The sequence below is a fragment of the Rousettus aegyptiacus genome, unplaced genomic scaffold (assembly GCF_014176215.1).
Source record: "Rousettus aegyptiacus isolate mRouAeg1 unplaced genomic scaffold, mRouAeg1.p scaffold_m13_p_13, whole genome shotgun sequence".
NCBI lineage: Eukaryota > Metazoa > Chordata > Mammalia > Chiroptera > Pteropodidae > Rousettus > Rousettus aegyptiacus.
In genome coordinates this window covers 41,626,908-41,642,892 of record NW_023416288.1, presented here as the reverse complement: position 1 = coordinate 41,642,892, position 15,985 = coordinate 41,626,908, and the positions used below count along the sequence as shown (strand labels likewise).

Here is a 15,985-nt window from a genome sequence, read left to right as displayed (position 1 = left end):
GAGAAGAATTTGTTCATGTTAGGGCATGATCCAGAATGTTCATCTTGAGACAATTATATATAGATATAATCGTTAAATTAAACAAAGATAGAATAAAAATTAATAAGAAATAAATATACACTTTTATGTGTATTTATTACTCTTTCTCATTACATTGTAAGCACTGTGAGGTCAAGACCATGAAGATTTATCCACCTTTGTATTCAGAATTTAGTATGGTGCCTGACACTTAAATACTTGCTGAGTGAATGAACAAGCCAATGCATCAAAAATACATCAGGAGATATTTAGGAAATGCAGTCCACAGAATTCATCAGATGTAGCGGGTGCCTAGATGTGATGGTTTAGAGAGCAACTCCTACGATTCCATATTACGCACTTGGGTGCCATCGACAAGAAGTGGCTTTAGGGGAGCGGAAGGAAGGTCATCCAAGCCTCGTTCATTACATCATGTTATTAACATATATTTTATTTCATTTCCTATAATGCGAAAACAAGAACACCAAAGCATGCCTCGTTAGATCTTAAAGCCAACTCCTCTCTTCACAGGCGACTCCCATAACCGTGAGCCTTCAGTATCAGCAAAGGCAAATACTTTGGTCCCTCTTGCTTGCTTTCACTCTACTTTGACAACTCCCAAAGAACCCTTCAGCCTTTACTACTTGCCAATTTATGGCAGCTATTCAGACAAAAGCATGAGCATTAGACAAAAATAGAGAATTTGAAAGAGGAAGCAGGAAGATGAATACAGAAGGGGCATGCAAAGGGGAGAAAAGCCACCTACCAGGGAGATAAATCCTTGCCCATGAAGAGCAGAAGAAGACTCGACTCTGGTCGAAACCACTGGAAAGCAGCCAACGGTTTCACTAATGTTATCTTTGATCTTCCACAGATGCTTATTTTCCAGCATACGTTATAAGAACAACATAAAAATCCAGCCATCTCTGCAATATTGGAATTCCAATAACTCTCATGCTTCATCTTTTCATTGGTTCCAAATATTTGCATTTAATTTCATATCGCAAAGCTACGGCAGACTGTTTTGTACAAAGGGTATCTGTGTTTACGTCAACTTTCAACTAACCTTGTTACTTTAAGTGTGATATTATGGATAATCCCAACAGTGTTAAAAGGACAATCACATATACATGGCTTTCATTATTACATAAAATTTTGTCTGTGAATGTGCCTTTCCTATATATGTATACCAGCAGTTATGTGTGAGTAAGTGCTGATTATGATGACCCTCACAATTAAAAAAATAAAGAATCTTCCTCATATTACAGGAGAGGAAACAGAAGCCCCGTGTTGTGGAGACGTGTATATTTATTCGCTGGTAGAACCAGAGTCCACCATTCACACTCCCCCATTCATCAAACTCAGGGCTAGAGCCGAAGCTGCACACAGTGAATGTTTCTCCTGGTTTCCGAACTTAGAGTTGCAAGACTACCGTTGGCCTTTCTGGCATTACCCCATGGATGACTTAAATCACTATTCAGAAAAATGATAAAACCCTTTAGATAACTGGGAGCATATTTCAGGGTGCAATAGCACAGCTGAGAATTACGAATTGTGCAATTATTGTTCGTTTAGTCCCTTTAGTTAATTCTTAGCTCATCTCTTTTCTCTGTCACTGGAAGACTAGTCTGATGGCCCACATCATCTGAGCCCTTTTACAGCCTGGCTTCTGCAGGGCTTGGTCAAATCGGTATCAGCAGGAGGAAACCAGAAGTTGGGAGGAGAGAAAAGTCACTATATTTCTTCCCCTTACACTCTGTGCTTTGGAATGTATTTCTGCTGGCTGCACTCCTCCAGGACTACAGTAAATATGATTGATTCCTTCTCCAAAGGTCCACCTCTCATTGACTCAAGTAATGCTGTGTCTCTTCAAGCCTAGGAACTAGAATGGCCTCCCTATCTGCTAGTTTCTGGGTGCAGAGACGCCCTTTGCTCGTCTTCTTCATGCCGCTCACCCTCTGTGAGTGAGGTCTGGAATCGACTGATTTACATTTTTGTTGTCATCATTGCTGCTCTGAAACTTGACTGAAACATAGATATATTGTGATTATTTATGTCAAAGTAACTCAATTAAACTTATGCTTTCTAAACTGCAAAGGTGTATACACAAGTGTAATTAGCTGAATCATTTTTTAAAACACCAACTGGGAAAAGTTTTATGTTCATTTGGGGGCATTGGTCTTGCCTTTTATTATAGGGAGCAGCAGTGTTAGGTCTGAGACGAGTTCGGGGAGGAGGTAATACAAGAGAAAAACAAATTCAGGTAATTGAGAAAGTGTTACTTCTCTCCCCAATCCTCGACTTATGAAGCAGTTGAAGTTCAGGTCTCAGAAACACCAAACAGGAATAGTATTAATTAGATATATAACGCTGATATCAGAAAATGCCAGAACCCTGTCTGAAAAATTGCTACGTTGCCTGCAAATCCCTGACAGCTCAATTCAATGTTAAGGTGTTTTCACCAAAACAACGGCTTAATCACTCAGTTACGAGCAGACCTGCTTTATTAACTGATAAGCTTATGGCACACTGTCCCTAAACACTGGCAGCCCCAGCTAGGTCAGCCCGTGAGAGGGCGAGTCCCAAGAATGTTTAAAACTCCTGGCTGCGGCAGCTCCTGTATTACTCCCCAGTGGCTGCACTCGCTTGGAGACTGGGAGAAACAACAACGATATTTGACATGAAAGTTTATAGGAAATTATAAGCTAGCACTCTCGTCAATATATTATCATCCAGAAGGCACAGCTTATGGAATAATCTATATCTAGAATGTTGTTTGTGAGAAGGCCAACAAATGATCACATTAAGGCAAAGAAATGTAAAGCTTAGCCATAGAGACTCTTTGTATTTTATATGAATTTATTTCATATTTTATCCCCTGAAAAATTACATGACTTTGGTGTCATTCCCTACCCATTTAATTATTTGATCATTCGTTCATTTATTTGGTTGTTCACTTATTGGAATTGTGAACACTAAGGCTCAGAAGAGTGACGAGATTGCCCTAGGTCAAACAAGTCCTCAGAAGTAAAGTGCAGATAAGGGAAGGTTCTCTGACCCCCAAGTCCATGTGCTTCCCCTCCCCCACGCTGGATGTCCGCTGAGACTATGCAACAGCACAGTGTCCTCTATCAGAAAAGTTAGTAAATCCGACTCCAACCATCCCTCCAAAACATGTCCCATATTAGATTTCTCCCCTTTTCCTTCCCCTTCCCCTCTGCTAACTACCGTCACCTCTCCCCTGTACCTCTCCAACAGTCTTAAAGTCATCTCCCTGCTTCTAAGACGTCAAACGTCCCTTACCGCCATGGTCTGCATTAGGGCCGGGGAAGAGAAGAGAAGAGACCACCTTATGAACCGAGCTTTCCCACAGCGCGAGATTGTTGTGGGGTGCAAAGGGAGATCAAAAAACAAACCTGTTTCTTGCAAGTTCAATGACACATGTAGAGGCTGAGATTTTGCTCTTTTACTGACATCCACAGATAATAATAATCACCCAAGTTGATTTTAAAATGCTTTGTACATATGTTTGACTTTGCCGCTAAACAATATTTATAAAGCTTATCACTTCTTTTACGAACTGAGCAATTCAAGTATTTTTACATCCATGCAATACTGATTTGTGGGAAAAGGAATAGGCATGTGCATTATCGGGTATGATTAGAAAAATATCAAGATGCACCACACTCAAAATACAATGCATCATTCAAGCTTCATTACTTTGGCGTAAGTGTCCTCTTTTAAAATTTAGAAACACCCGAGACAGTCCACAGACTCAGTTAAACAACAGTTATTCATAGACTAATTGAATTAATTTAACGAGATTGCTTCCCTCTTGACAGCCAGTAAAAAATGGTGGCCTTGGAAGAAGAGCAGGCTTAAAGTCAGAGAGAGTGGAGAGGAAACGCACACACGGAACGTCTCTGGAAGCTCGGGGCTGCTGGGAGCCTCGGCAGGCCCTGCAGAGAAGCGGGAGGATGTAGGGAAATGGGGCCGACAGGGATGAAAGGCGGGCGGGCGCGCAGGAGAAGACGCCTGGGTGCTGATGAAAGTTCCACTACCTGAGGCAGGAGCGCGCTGGGACGACATTCATATACGCTGAGTTTATGCGACTCCAGGGACATCCCCTGGTCTCAGTCACTTAATTATGTGGGAAAAATCAACACTGTTGTCCAACTGCTTTCAGATTCCCTGATTCACATTTAGAAATTTCCCGAAACTATTCCAGAGGCTGGTTTATGTGATGGCAAAAAATGAAAATAAAATAAAAAGCACACATTGAAAGGCATTCAGAACAAATGTCTAGACAACCAGTTTAATTTCAAACAAAATGTAGAATGAAGGTTTGGCATCAACCAAACAGATACTAAGATGGACTTCTTTCCTCACCATTTTGATCCAAACATTTGAAACTCTGCTCTGATCCAGAAATTGGATTAGAAACGAAAATAAATGAGATGTATTTGCTGTCTTTAAAGAGCTAGTTGTCTAGCAATGTAGATGGACACAGAGAGACAATTTCAATAAACTATCCTGACTGGCAAGGCAGGGGCAAGCAGCGCCTCCTGCACGCTGGAGAGGGGTGTGAGCTGCGTGGGGAACACCGTCAATTCTGCCTCAAGTGTGAACTGGCCAAAGATGGGGCTTCTGTCCCTTGGGGGACAGACCTGGAACAGCCTTCTCTACCATTCTGAGCAGCTCAGAGGTTCCTCTCTAAGGAGTGAGAATCTATAGGAGAGTTTTACACAGGAAAGTGAAACAGTTAAATACCTAATCAATGCACTGTATACCTGAAACTAATAATAAAAAATAAAATAAAATGTGCAGTGATGTGGTTCATGGTTGATGCGGGCATTCTGGGAAGCTGAAATCTAACTGGGTGATAGGTTTGATACAGGAAGGGAGCACGAAATAAAGCGGAGACAGTAAAGATAAAAAGGATAGATCAAAAGGGATAGGTCAAAATACTAATAACATCAGGCTCTCGGGAATGTGGTGGGCTCAGTGATGTTTTCTATAGCATTACAGTAGGCACGCATACATAACATAAACACTTTTTCTATATAAAATATTTAACTTAAAAGGGAATTAGCAGAAAAGGAAAAGAAGATATTTGGGTGTTTAATTGGATCACAGATGTGGGCTTACCATTATGCCCATTATGCCCAGAACCGAGGGGGGGAAGGGAGGACTGAAATCCCACCTGAACTTTATTTATCACGTAAGTTGTGTGCATACACGAGGGAAGGTCAGCTCTTTCTGGTTTGCCAAAAAGCCCCACGTGAATGAGTGGCAGCCCTGTCTACGATGACACCTGGTTTTTTGTCCTGAGCAACTGGATGAGGGTGACGTCACCAACAGTGCCTAGAATGCTAACGAGGTAGCATTGGGGTAAAGGATCATGTGTGACATCCAAGTGAAGACATCCGTCAGGAATGTGCATCTCATTCTCAAGGTCAAGGGAAAGGTCAAAGCTGGATCCAGAGGTCAACAGCACAAATAAGACATGAAGTGTAAAAGTAGGAGAGAATAGTAAGTATAAAATCAAGTAACAATCTGAAGGGACAGACGAAGACGAACCCCCCAAATGACCTGTGGACAAGTTGCTTCGACTGGAGATTTAACATTCCCTAATACTTTGTTCAGTGACAGCATATCACACTTATAATTTTCCTGAAAACGTAAAGTTCTTTTCCTATGAATAACACATTCTGTCCCCTAAAGCACTAGAAAGCCCATTTCTCATCAACATTAAGGCTTTTAACTATGTCTTCATCACTTCTTGAAAAACAACTGATTGCCTGTCATTGGCTTCTACTTTTCAAGATGGATTTGGTAAAAGGTATTTCATCTTATACATTGCCTTAGTCAACCAAGGCCATATTGCCTCATGTTTTAAGACACGTGCAATTCAAAACTGAAATGTAAGCTTCTGTCTTTAACCACTCTGTCCTTTTGGCCCTGTAGAAAATGGATTTTTTTATATATGTATAATACTTTTGGTGACATTTTTGCCATTCAAATGGCCTCCAAATTTTTAAAGCAACATTGCATTATAACATCTTATTAGTGAAAAGGAAGAAATCTGAGGTGGATTTCTGAAGGAGAAGTCTGAAATACTTTCTCTCACAAACTGTTCACGAAGTTTTTGATGGGTGAGTTCCCAGCCAAAGAGCAGTTATCTAATTAACATAGCATTTGCTGTTATTAGTTGACACATTCCTTTTGAGGATGAGAGGCCAGACTTTATGTTCAACCTTGTGAATTCAGAGAAGAACAGAACATTATCCCTCCACTTTAAAAATTCACATTATCAAGAGCAAAATTCCCCAAATTACCAGTTGACATTTTTTCCAGTTCTAATTCTATGAGAAAATAGGAAGAGGTCTCCAACATAATTAAAATTATATTTTAATTTTACTTAAAAATGTTACTTCATAGCCCAATTCATTCTATTATTATATCCCTTCTCCTCTAAGCTTTTAATTTTAAAATTCCAAAATAAAACAGGCTTATATGATGTATTATTTATGATATTTTTAAATATACTCATCACTATTGAAGGTAAATGCCATATGAAAAGAGATAGATTATGTGTGTGGGAGACTGCAGTGCATAATTCTTATTCTCTTTAATGTCAGTGAGCCCTGGACAAGTTTTCAGGGACAAACTACCAGTTAATTTAGATTATGTATATTCAACCTTCACTATCATTTTATGACCCAGAAACTCCTAGATTTCCGAGCCCAAACTACAAATCAATTTGATATCACATTTATTTTTATTTACTCACCTGATTTTATGCTGTGAAATAAAATGAAAAGATCAAGACAGTGCATCATGTCATTCATTCTCTTTGGAACCAACAGAACGTGTTCCTTGTCCACTTCACCAACAAACAATAACTGAGCACGTTCACCGTCCCAGGCACCGTATTGGTTAAGAATGGTGTCTATGTTGGTGAATGATACAGCCCCTGACTTCTTAGAAACATAGCCCATTTCTGTCTATCACATTTCTTTATGAGAGTTTGTGAACTTCAAAATGACACCTGTTCATTGTCTCCTGTAATGACGTCTGAGGGGGGAAAAAACCCTGAAAGTCAGAGCGTTCCCAGGATGCACATTATTCTAAGCTTATTTTATTAGAATCATATAACATCACAGGAACAACCAAAAAAAAAGGTTATACAGAAGCACCCCATCTGTAGCTCAATTCAAAACGCATTTATTGTGTAATTGGATGGTTATCACAGTGTGGCTTAAGGGCTAAAGAATCCACAATCAATTTGCTCGACAAACACAAAATTGACAAGGACTGGGAGCTTGGGCAGTATTAAAGGGTTGGGAAGCATATCTTCTCAACAAAAACCGCAGTGTATCTAAATTGTTCCATTTATTTCTTCTCTAATTCCCTACAATGCTCTTACCAATCCCGTTGTGGATAGAAAGACAGTAATCCATCCCAGATTTTCTTTTCCCTTCTCCAGCTATGTTTAAGTGAATTGTTGCCTTCAGATTTTCAATAACTGTCATAGTGCTTCTTTAGGAATTGTTTTGGATCGCAAAACACCTTTCAAATATACAACTGGTTTTTGTATTCTTTAAAAAAATGTATATTTTCAAATCACCATTTGAGAATCTAGTTTTTTAATCCTTAGAAGATATTACCCTTGTTTTCTCAGGTACAAATAAGTGGTCGATAGATGGTCGCAGGGAGGGGGGGCACGACACAGGGAATGCAGTCAGCATTAACGTATCGGCTAGGGGGAGGGTCAAGGGAGAGAAGGAGCAGTTGAGGGGATTGTTTTATAGACTACAGAGATGTCTGGCCAAGGTACTGTGCACTTGAAACTAATTTAAAAATGTCCAATCGAAATAATTACCTCTTCTCCTACACACACACTTGCATTTATCTTCTTTTCTTTTACCCAATATTCAGAAGAATCTAAATTTCGGATGTGAGAATGACTTCAAGGACGGATCCCATAGACTCTTAGTTGAATAAAACATCAGAAATTGGCTCGCAATTAGTAGCAATTTCAATTGATCTTGTCTTATCCATAATAGGTCATCTCACTCATTAAATTGACCTGTAGGCTGCCTTTTTGATAGCTACCCTCTAGGAGTCAGGCTCACAAAGGTCATTCTTCTCCATCTTATATTTGACAACTGCTGGCTGGAATGAACCATTAAACCACACTTAGTAATTTGTTTGTACTAACCTTGGAGAGGAAAGAAATATCACTCCACCAAGCATATCATGAGAACGAAAGCTTAATAGGAAGGTTTTTGTCTCACTTTTGTTTAACAAATGTTGAAACAAGCCATTCTATTATTTTAAGGGCCTAGGTTATTGGTTTGCCCCAAATTTCAAAGTAATTCATGGTCTAATAAAAAAATATATATTTATATATATAAATATAACATAAACATAATATCAGGATATATGCCTATTCACCATACCATTAAGAATATTCATTTTTTCCCTATCTCTCTCTTTAAATAATATGTCCTTTAAATAATATTTGATCCTCATAAAATTCGCTGTCATATTCCAAGATGAAATTCTGGCCCAAGTTGATGGGAAGAGAAGTCCAAGTGAGGCGATTAAGTTGTGTCGCTCCCGTCATCTATGGAAGTTTGGCCTGAGGGCCCCAGTCCCTGTCGGCTGTTTCAGCTGCCAAGATAATGTGAAAGGACCTGGGATGTTTGCTTCTTGCCTTATGCAAACTGCAGCAAAGACGGTCGGTTAACAGAAACAGGCAGAGAATGAAGCAGACACAAAAGAAACACAGAGACGGGAAACCCTGAGGGCGGGAGAGACAGACAGAGGGCTGCCTTGCATTCGGATGATTTTCTCCACGCCCACTGCCAACCCCTCCAAAGGCCAGACTTCACTCCTACTTTTTGCTTCTGTAAAATCACCCCGGATCTTTTTGGGGGCTTAGCATATTTTTAATATGCTCTATGCCATACAGTCAAATAATTTTTGATGAAGGCATTGATCTCTTTTAAGTACAGAGGTAAAAGCGAAATGCCGGATAGTGTCAAAAAGGCTGACGTTGGCCTTATCTTCGAATTAGGCATATGTGCTTGTTCAAAAAAGTGTCTGATTTAGGGAAAGTCATGAGGTAACTCTGAGTCTATGTTTCTTTACCTTTAAAACAAAGGTTCTAGACTTCTACATCTGACAGTTGTTGCATTAGATAACCTGAGCAATCCTTTTAAATACAATAACATATCAGATAAAAGTGTTTAAGTATTTTTCAAATGCATCACCTTGCTAACATAAAAGTAATAAAGGCGTGAAGTCTCAAAAGCAAAGCCACCCAGAAGCCCTGGGAGACAAGAGACGGTCACGGCTGACTTAGGACTCGAAGATTTTTACTGAAGCGGTGAGACCCCAAGCGTCCTCTCTGACACCTGCTGAAGAGGTAGGAGATGCGACATAAAGCCCAAGGGCTCCTCAGGCCTGGAAATCTAATAAAGATGCTATACCCACTGCATGAGGGTGAGTAAGACGTGAACCCCACTGCACAGAACTGAGCAGAAAAGAAACTCATCTGTGCCAAGTAAGCCCTCAGGTGGGAAAAAATATACATTTACCCTCGTAACTCGTAACCATAAGCCGTCCTTAAATCACGTTTGCAACCCGAGTTTACACTATCTGTCTGATCAGACAAATTCCTCAAGAGGAAATTTTAATTTACGGTGGTTCGAGGTTGGTGGCAGCCTCAGGGACCTGGCAGAGTAAATGCAAATCACGGTTTGAGCCATATTGATCATCAACTAATTAAAAAATGAATAATGCCAACAGTAAATTAAATGCGGTCATATTTTCTAAATACACAGCTGATCATATCCCCCCAGCGCTTACAAAGTTTCGTTGCTTTTTAAAAGTCAAATTCTAGTCACTCTTTCTCTCAATCACACGTAACGACGACCCGCAAAGTGTTTTGTTTCCAAGCCCCCCACAGGCGTTATCTAGTTGAGTTACCACACGAGGGAGAAAAGTCCTATACAAGGAAGGAAGTTTTACACAGAAACAGCCACGATGATGCCCGGGAGCAGACGCTAAGACTGCTACTTGGAGAGCTTCACGCTCCTGGGGGAGCAGGCGACGGTGGGCTTTCCAGGCCTGACCAAGATCTGAGAGGGGCGGCTCTTAATCGGACCCAGGGAGAGTGGCTGGATCGCAGGCGGTTGCCTGGGCCATGTTCCTTTGTGGTTAATGGTAAAAACAAAACACTCACTTTTAAAAATGGGCAAAGGGCTCGAATAGGCATTTCTTTAAAGAAGACACCTAAATGGCCATCAGGTATAAAAAAAGGTGCTCAACGTCACTAGTGATCAGGGAGAGGCAGGTCAAAACCACGAAGAGATATTATTTTATGACTGTTAAGATGACTCTTACCAGAAAAATAAAAGACGGTAAGTGTTCCTGAGAACGTGGAGACATCGGAACCCGTGTACACTCTTAGCGGGAACGCGAAATGGTGTGGCCATCACGGACACCAGCATGGAGGTTCCTCAACAGCTAAAAACAGAACTATGGTGCAGGTCTGCAGCCCCATTTCTCAGTAAATTGAAAGCAGGATCTTGAAGAGATATTTGCACCTCCATGTTCATTGCATCAATTTTCACAATAACCAAGATATGGAAGTAAACCGATGTCCACAGACAGGTGAGTGGATAAAGAAAACATGGGACACACATATGACAGACCGTTACCCAACCTTAGCAAAGAAGAATGCCCTCGCGTTTGCCACAACACCACTGAACTTGGAGGCATTTACATTAAGTAAAAGAACTCGGTCTCAGAAGGACAAATACAGTAGGATTCCACTTACAAGTGCTATCCGAGAGAGTCGAATTCATAGAAGCAGAGAACAGAATGGTGGTTGCCAGGGGGTGTGGGCAGGAGAAAATTAGAAGCTGTTCAGTGGACATGAAGTTTTAGTTATGGAAGATGAGTAAGTCCTAGAGAGCTGTTATATGACATGGGCTTACAGTTAACAAGAGGGTATTAAGAATCTGCAAAGAATCTACGACCATGCCACCCTGCACAAGCCTGATCCCATCTGATCTCAGAAGCTAAGCAGGGTCGTGCCTGGTTAGTACTTGGATGGGAGACCACCTAGGAAGACCAGGTGCTGTAGGCGTAAATAATAAAATTAAAAAATAAGGGATTATAAATTGACAAGGTCCTTGCAATCCATGAGGTCAACCAAGGGTTGTCTTGCCTAAAAAATTAAAAACTAAAAAAAAACTTTTTAAAAATTTGCAAAAAGGATAGATCTCATGTTAACCATTCTTACCACAAAAGTGGTGGTGGTGGGGGAGGGGGGGAGCATGAGAAGTCTTTTGAAGGTGATGGATGTGTTTGCTGTGACCGTCATGATGGTTTCAAAGGTGAATGCATATGTCCAGACTCATATGCATTAGACATGCAGTTTTGTGTGTGTGCTTCAATTATACCCTGATAAAGCTGTTTTAAAAATTACTGAAAGATCACCAGGGTTTCAGATATTTAAGTAATAAATGTTTGGAGGATCCTACTGGGCAAACAACCTCTGTCAAGGGCAAAAGAACCTGGAATGGTGAGTGCGGAAGAAATCATAAATGCAAGAAATCAAAACTCTAAGCCTCGCTCACGGTCCCTTCACTGCGGAATCATTTTCTCTTAGCCATTTCCCTTCTCCTTCCTAGGGCCCTCCACCTGCATTTATAGGTAGCGTTTGGGGATGGGGATTAACCTTGTCATTTAGTGCACTGTCTAGGTAATACCAGACTGGACTGGTCACAGGTAAGCATGAGGAATAACATGACCCAGATTTCTTGTTGTTGGTGTGATCGCAACATTAGGCTATCTCCCTTTGGGAAAAGAGTGAATATTGGTTAGGGTGTAAATAAACTAAGAGGTAGGAACAGTTTTGAAGCTTCATTACCAGTGTTTCTGAACCTTTCCTCCAAAGGAGAAAAATTAAAATAAATTTAAATTCTCCCTAATAAGAGAAATTAAAAAGTAAGGAATATAACGTTGTCGTGTAGGGTTGACCTTTAGAGAACCATACACCATTGTAATATTTTATTTGTTTCTTATTCCTACACCAACTACCACAACTTAGCAGCTTCAAAGAACAGGTTTTTCTCTTACAATTCAAGTCGAACGTCTAAAATCGCTTTCACTGGGCTCAAACCGCAGTGTTAGCAGGCCTGCGCTCCTTCTAAACACTGCCGGGGAGCACCTGTTCCCTTGTCTTCCCCAGATCCTCGAGGCCACCTGCATTCCTTGGCTCCCGGCTCCTTCGTCCATCTGCAGAGCCCACGGTGTGACAGCTTCAGGTCCCGTGCTCCTGTCGTCACGTCCCCTGCTACTTGGCTGTGGCCCTCCGGCCCCCTTTCACAAGGACCCTGTGATGGCGCTGGGCCCACTCAGACAACGCGGGATAATCTCCCCCCTCAAAATCCTTAACTTGGTCACACCTCTGCAAAGTCCTTTTTATTATGTCGGGTCACATAGTCAGTCACATATTTGGGGGATCAGGACATGTACATCTTTGGGTGGCTGTTATTCAGCCCACCGCAAATATCTAACATTCCTCTTCCCAAGAACCAGTTTGCCCATCTGAGAGCAATATCGCCCTACCGAGAACGTATGCTTTATATACAGATAGGCTATCTGCGGATGTCGAGAAGGCAGCTGAGGAGTGGACTGTGGTACACAGCTCTGGCGGTCCGGAGCACTCCCAGCCACTCCCCATTTTTTTAATACCAGAAAACAAGATTTCCTTTGGAGAACAGCCCTTTCATCGTTGCGTGCAGCCTTACTGGACACTTATGTCAAAGTTCCCTGCTTTCTTCTGGTCAAGGTGCGGGCATCTGGTGGTCAAGTGGACTCTGTCCATGAGCAGTAAAGAAAGAAGAGGCTTGGGCTTCGTTCAGCATCTGCTGAGTCTGTTCAGACGCTCCCACGGGCCCTGGCTTTTCGGTCCGCTTTCCTGGTTCCCAGCATGCCCGGCCCTCCCGCTCCTCTCTGGAGCTCCCCCTGGTCCTTTGAATAAATTCCGTTTTTGCTTGAGTTGGCCAGAGCTAATTTTTATTATTATTATTATTTCTTTTGCACGTAACTCTAACTCATTCAAAATATTTTAATTTCTGATACTATTATAATACTTTTGGGTTCTAGGATTTCATGGAAAATTAATCGTTCCAAAGTCATTTCACTCTCATTTTGAGTCAGAACGCAGTAAACAAACTGAGCGAGTGAGCGATGAAGTGACCAGAGAGGCGTCTGGACACAGCGCTCTGCAGCGGGGGGTCCTCTGCCTGTGCTGCCGTGCACGACAGGCCCTCGCGCACTTGAAATGTGGCTAACGCGACTGAGAAACGGCATTTATAGCGTAATTTCCACTAACCTCCCTGTACACAGTCACAGATGACTGTTGGCTATCATGTTGGACAGAGGAGAGCCAGAGTCTTCATATTTGTCTGGTTAAGAACAGTCTGAACGTAGGACGGGGCACATAAATGCTTAGATCTTTAACCATAAACACTAATTACTCTGATTTTTACGAACACTCTTGAATTTCAGGGCGGAGATGCAGGGTCGTGGGGTGGATATTTTGTTGGCCCTTCCAAATCGACTCTCTTTCTCTTTGCTCCTCTGGGCAAACATGTCCACACATAAGTGAACTCCCTTGCCCTCCGGCCCCCAGTGGAGACTGGATTCTGAGACTTCCCTATAGACAGAAGGGGAGGCGGCAGAGTCAAACCAAGTCGCTTATCTCCACGCCCCCTTCCCGCAAGGACCCCGCGGGCCAGCTCAGCCGCAGGCCCGGCTCCAGTGGGTGGCCCCCGCCCAGGCCTTTCCGGCTCCAGGTTCTGCTGACTACTCCCTCCTTCGGCCTCTTCAGGCCGGCAGGCGGTGACGGCACCGCATGGCTACCGGCTCTGGGCTGCGTCCTGGGCTGGGCCTTGTCCCACATACCCTGCCCTTACTTATCACTCCACGTCGGCTGTTAAGGAGAGGCGTGTGAGATGCACACGGCTCGCTAACGCGGCCAGCGGGCAGCCGCCCCCGCTCGGAGCCCCGGCGCCCCCGCCGGCTGTCCACGGTGTTAGGCTTGTTCCTAATACGAACAACTTTTGGCAGATTCATGAGACCCACGCGCCATTTCACATGTCCCTTAAGTATCCCTTTTTAATTACGATGACTGACATTCACTAAGCATCTCCTACGTAATCTCCAGACATTACATTTGTCACCTCACATTGCATTTAAAACTAACAGCACCCCATTTACGGATGGGTACGCTGGGTTTACAGACCCATATGGTTTGTCCCCAGTCACAAGGCTATTAAGTGCCCAGATCTAGATTCAAACCTCGTCGCCTAAATTGCAATCTGTCCGTCTGCTTCGAGAACCCATGTTTTAATCTCTGTTCCTCTTCAGAACATTGCAGAATGTTTTCGCGGCTTTATTGTATGCCTCTCGGACTCTCAGCCATTTTCACTCCTTTCAATTACTACTTTAGGCTTTTGTCTTTCCTGGTTTAAAATTTTATTTCTGAGTAGCCCATGCACACACACAAAAGAAACTGTGAGTTTCCCGGACGTAACAACGCAAATGTTATTCATCATCAATTTTTCAAGTCAGAAGCATCATCAAACGGAGAGCAGGTGAGACATTCAGTCTTCCCGGGACCGCAGGGTGAGCCCGGGATTCTTTTCCTCTGTTTGAACAGAAAAGATGCTGGTTCCTGACAGTCCCAGGGGCTCCTTCGAGCTTTGATCAGCACGTGCGTAGCTGAGTGAGGCTGTTAATGACAAACACTTCAGAAAATAATTAACTGTGATATCTGACTTCACGTCTCGAGGAATCCAAGGCGCAACATCAGGGCTCTGTGCGGGGAATGTAAATCGCTCCACGGCAGATGGCACTCGGCTACATTTCCTTAAGTCGCTCCGTATGAACGTCCCATGCTGCGTCTTTCTAAGACCCGTCTCTGCTCTCTGACCCCACGGACGTGCTGCGACTGGGCTCCTGTCGCCTTAAAGGCGAGTGTGGCATCACCGATACCGTAAGGAAGTGGTTACAGCTTTTTCAAAAGCTCCTGTCATAAAAGCTTTCTTCCTTTAATCTTCCTTTTTAAGGCCACTTTAATCACTTGGTTGGAGTTGGGAGAGGGAGGCAATGTTTAGTTAAATCTTTTTTTTCTGAAGGAAATGTTAGATTTTTTTTTTCTCATTAGTATTTTTCCCCCCCTCTAGGGCTAAATTGGAAAGGAAAGGGGCATACAATGTAAGTCGGTGGCACTAAATATTGACTTTCACTAAAGTGCTGGGCAGATCCGAATGAGTAAAAGCAGCTTAAAGATTATTTATAATGAATTATTTGGGAATTTTAATTGCTCTGGCCATCACTATGCAAACAGCAATGATCTTGTTTGGACAGCATTATACATAAGAAAAAGAAAAAAGAATAATAATAAGATCAGAGACGGAAAGACTTGGCACCGATCCGAATGCGCTAATAAATCGATTTAAGAGTGAATCGGCTCTTACACCTTGTGCACACATGTACCCCGGAGCCCGCCCCTCGCCGTCGCCTCTCAGCCTCGTGGGCACCACGCGCGTTTCGCGATCCGCCCGTTCCCGTGCATCCTCCGGCCTCCCTACCTCAGCTAGTCGCCGCACTCGGAGTTCTTCTGTCGCGGAAGCAGCCCGCTCAGCCCGGGCCCCGCTTCTGACGCTGCGCTCGCTTTCCTTTCCTCCGTTCAGCTGCCCTGAATGTCCTACCTTAACGCCCTCTCCGTCCTCGCCTCCCGTTCCCATTTTCTCCCAACCCGGAAGCGTTGTCGCCCCCTGCCCGCCCCACGCTTGCCTCGACTCTGAAAAACACGGCCCTGGAAATGGCAGCCATGGTGCCCAACCTGACGATCGTCTGGTCTGGCTGTCTTGGG

The 15,985-nt window shown here is 42.9% G+C and overlaps 1 pseudogene; it reads left to right on the top strand.

Annotated features, from left to right (window-relative positions):
• Positions 1-11,063: 11,063 nt before the first annotated feature.
• On the top strand, positions 11,064-11,182 carry LOC118611240 (annotated as a pseudogene).
• The last annotated feature ends 4,803 nt before the right edge of the window (positions 11,183-15,985 follow it).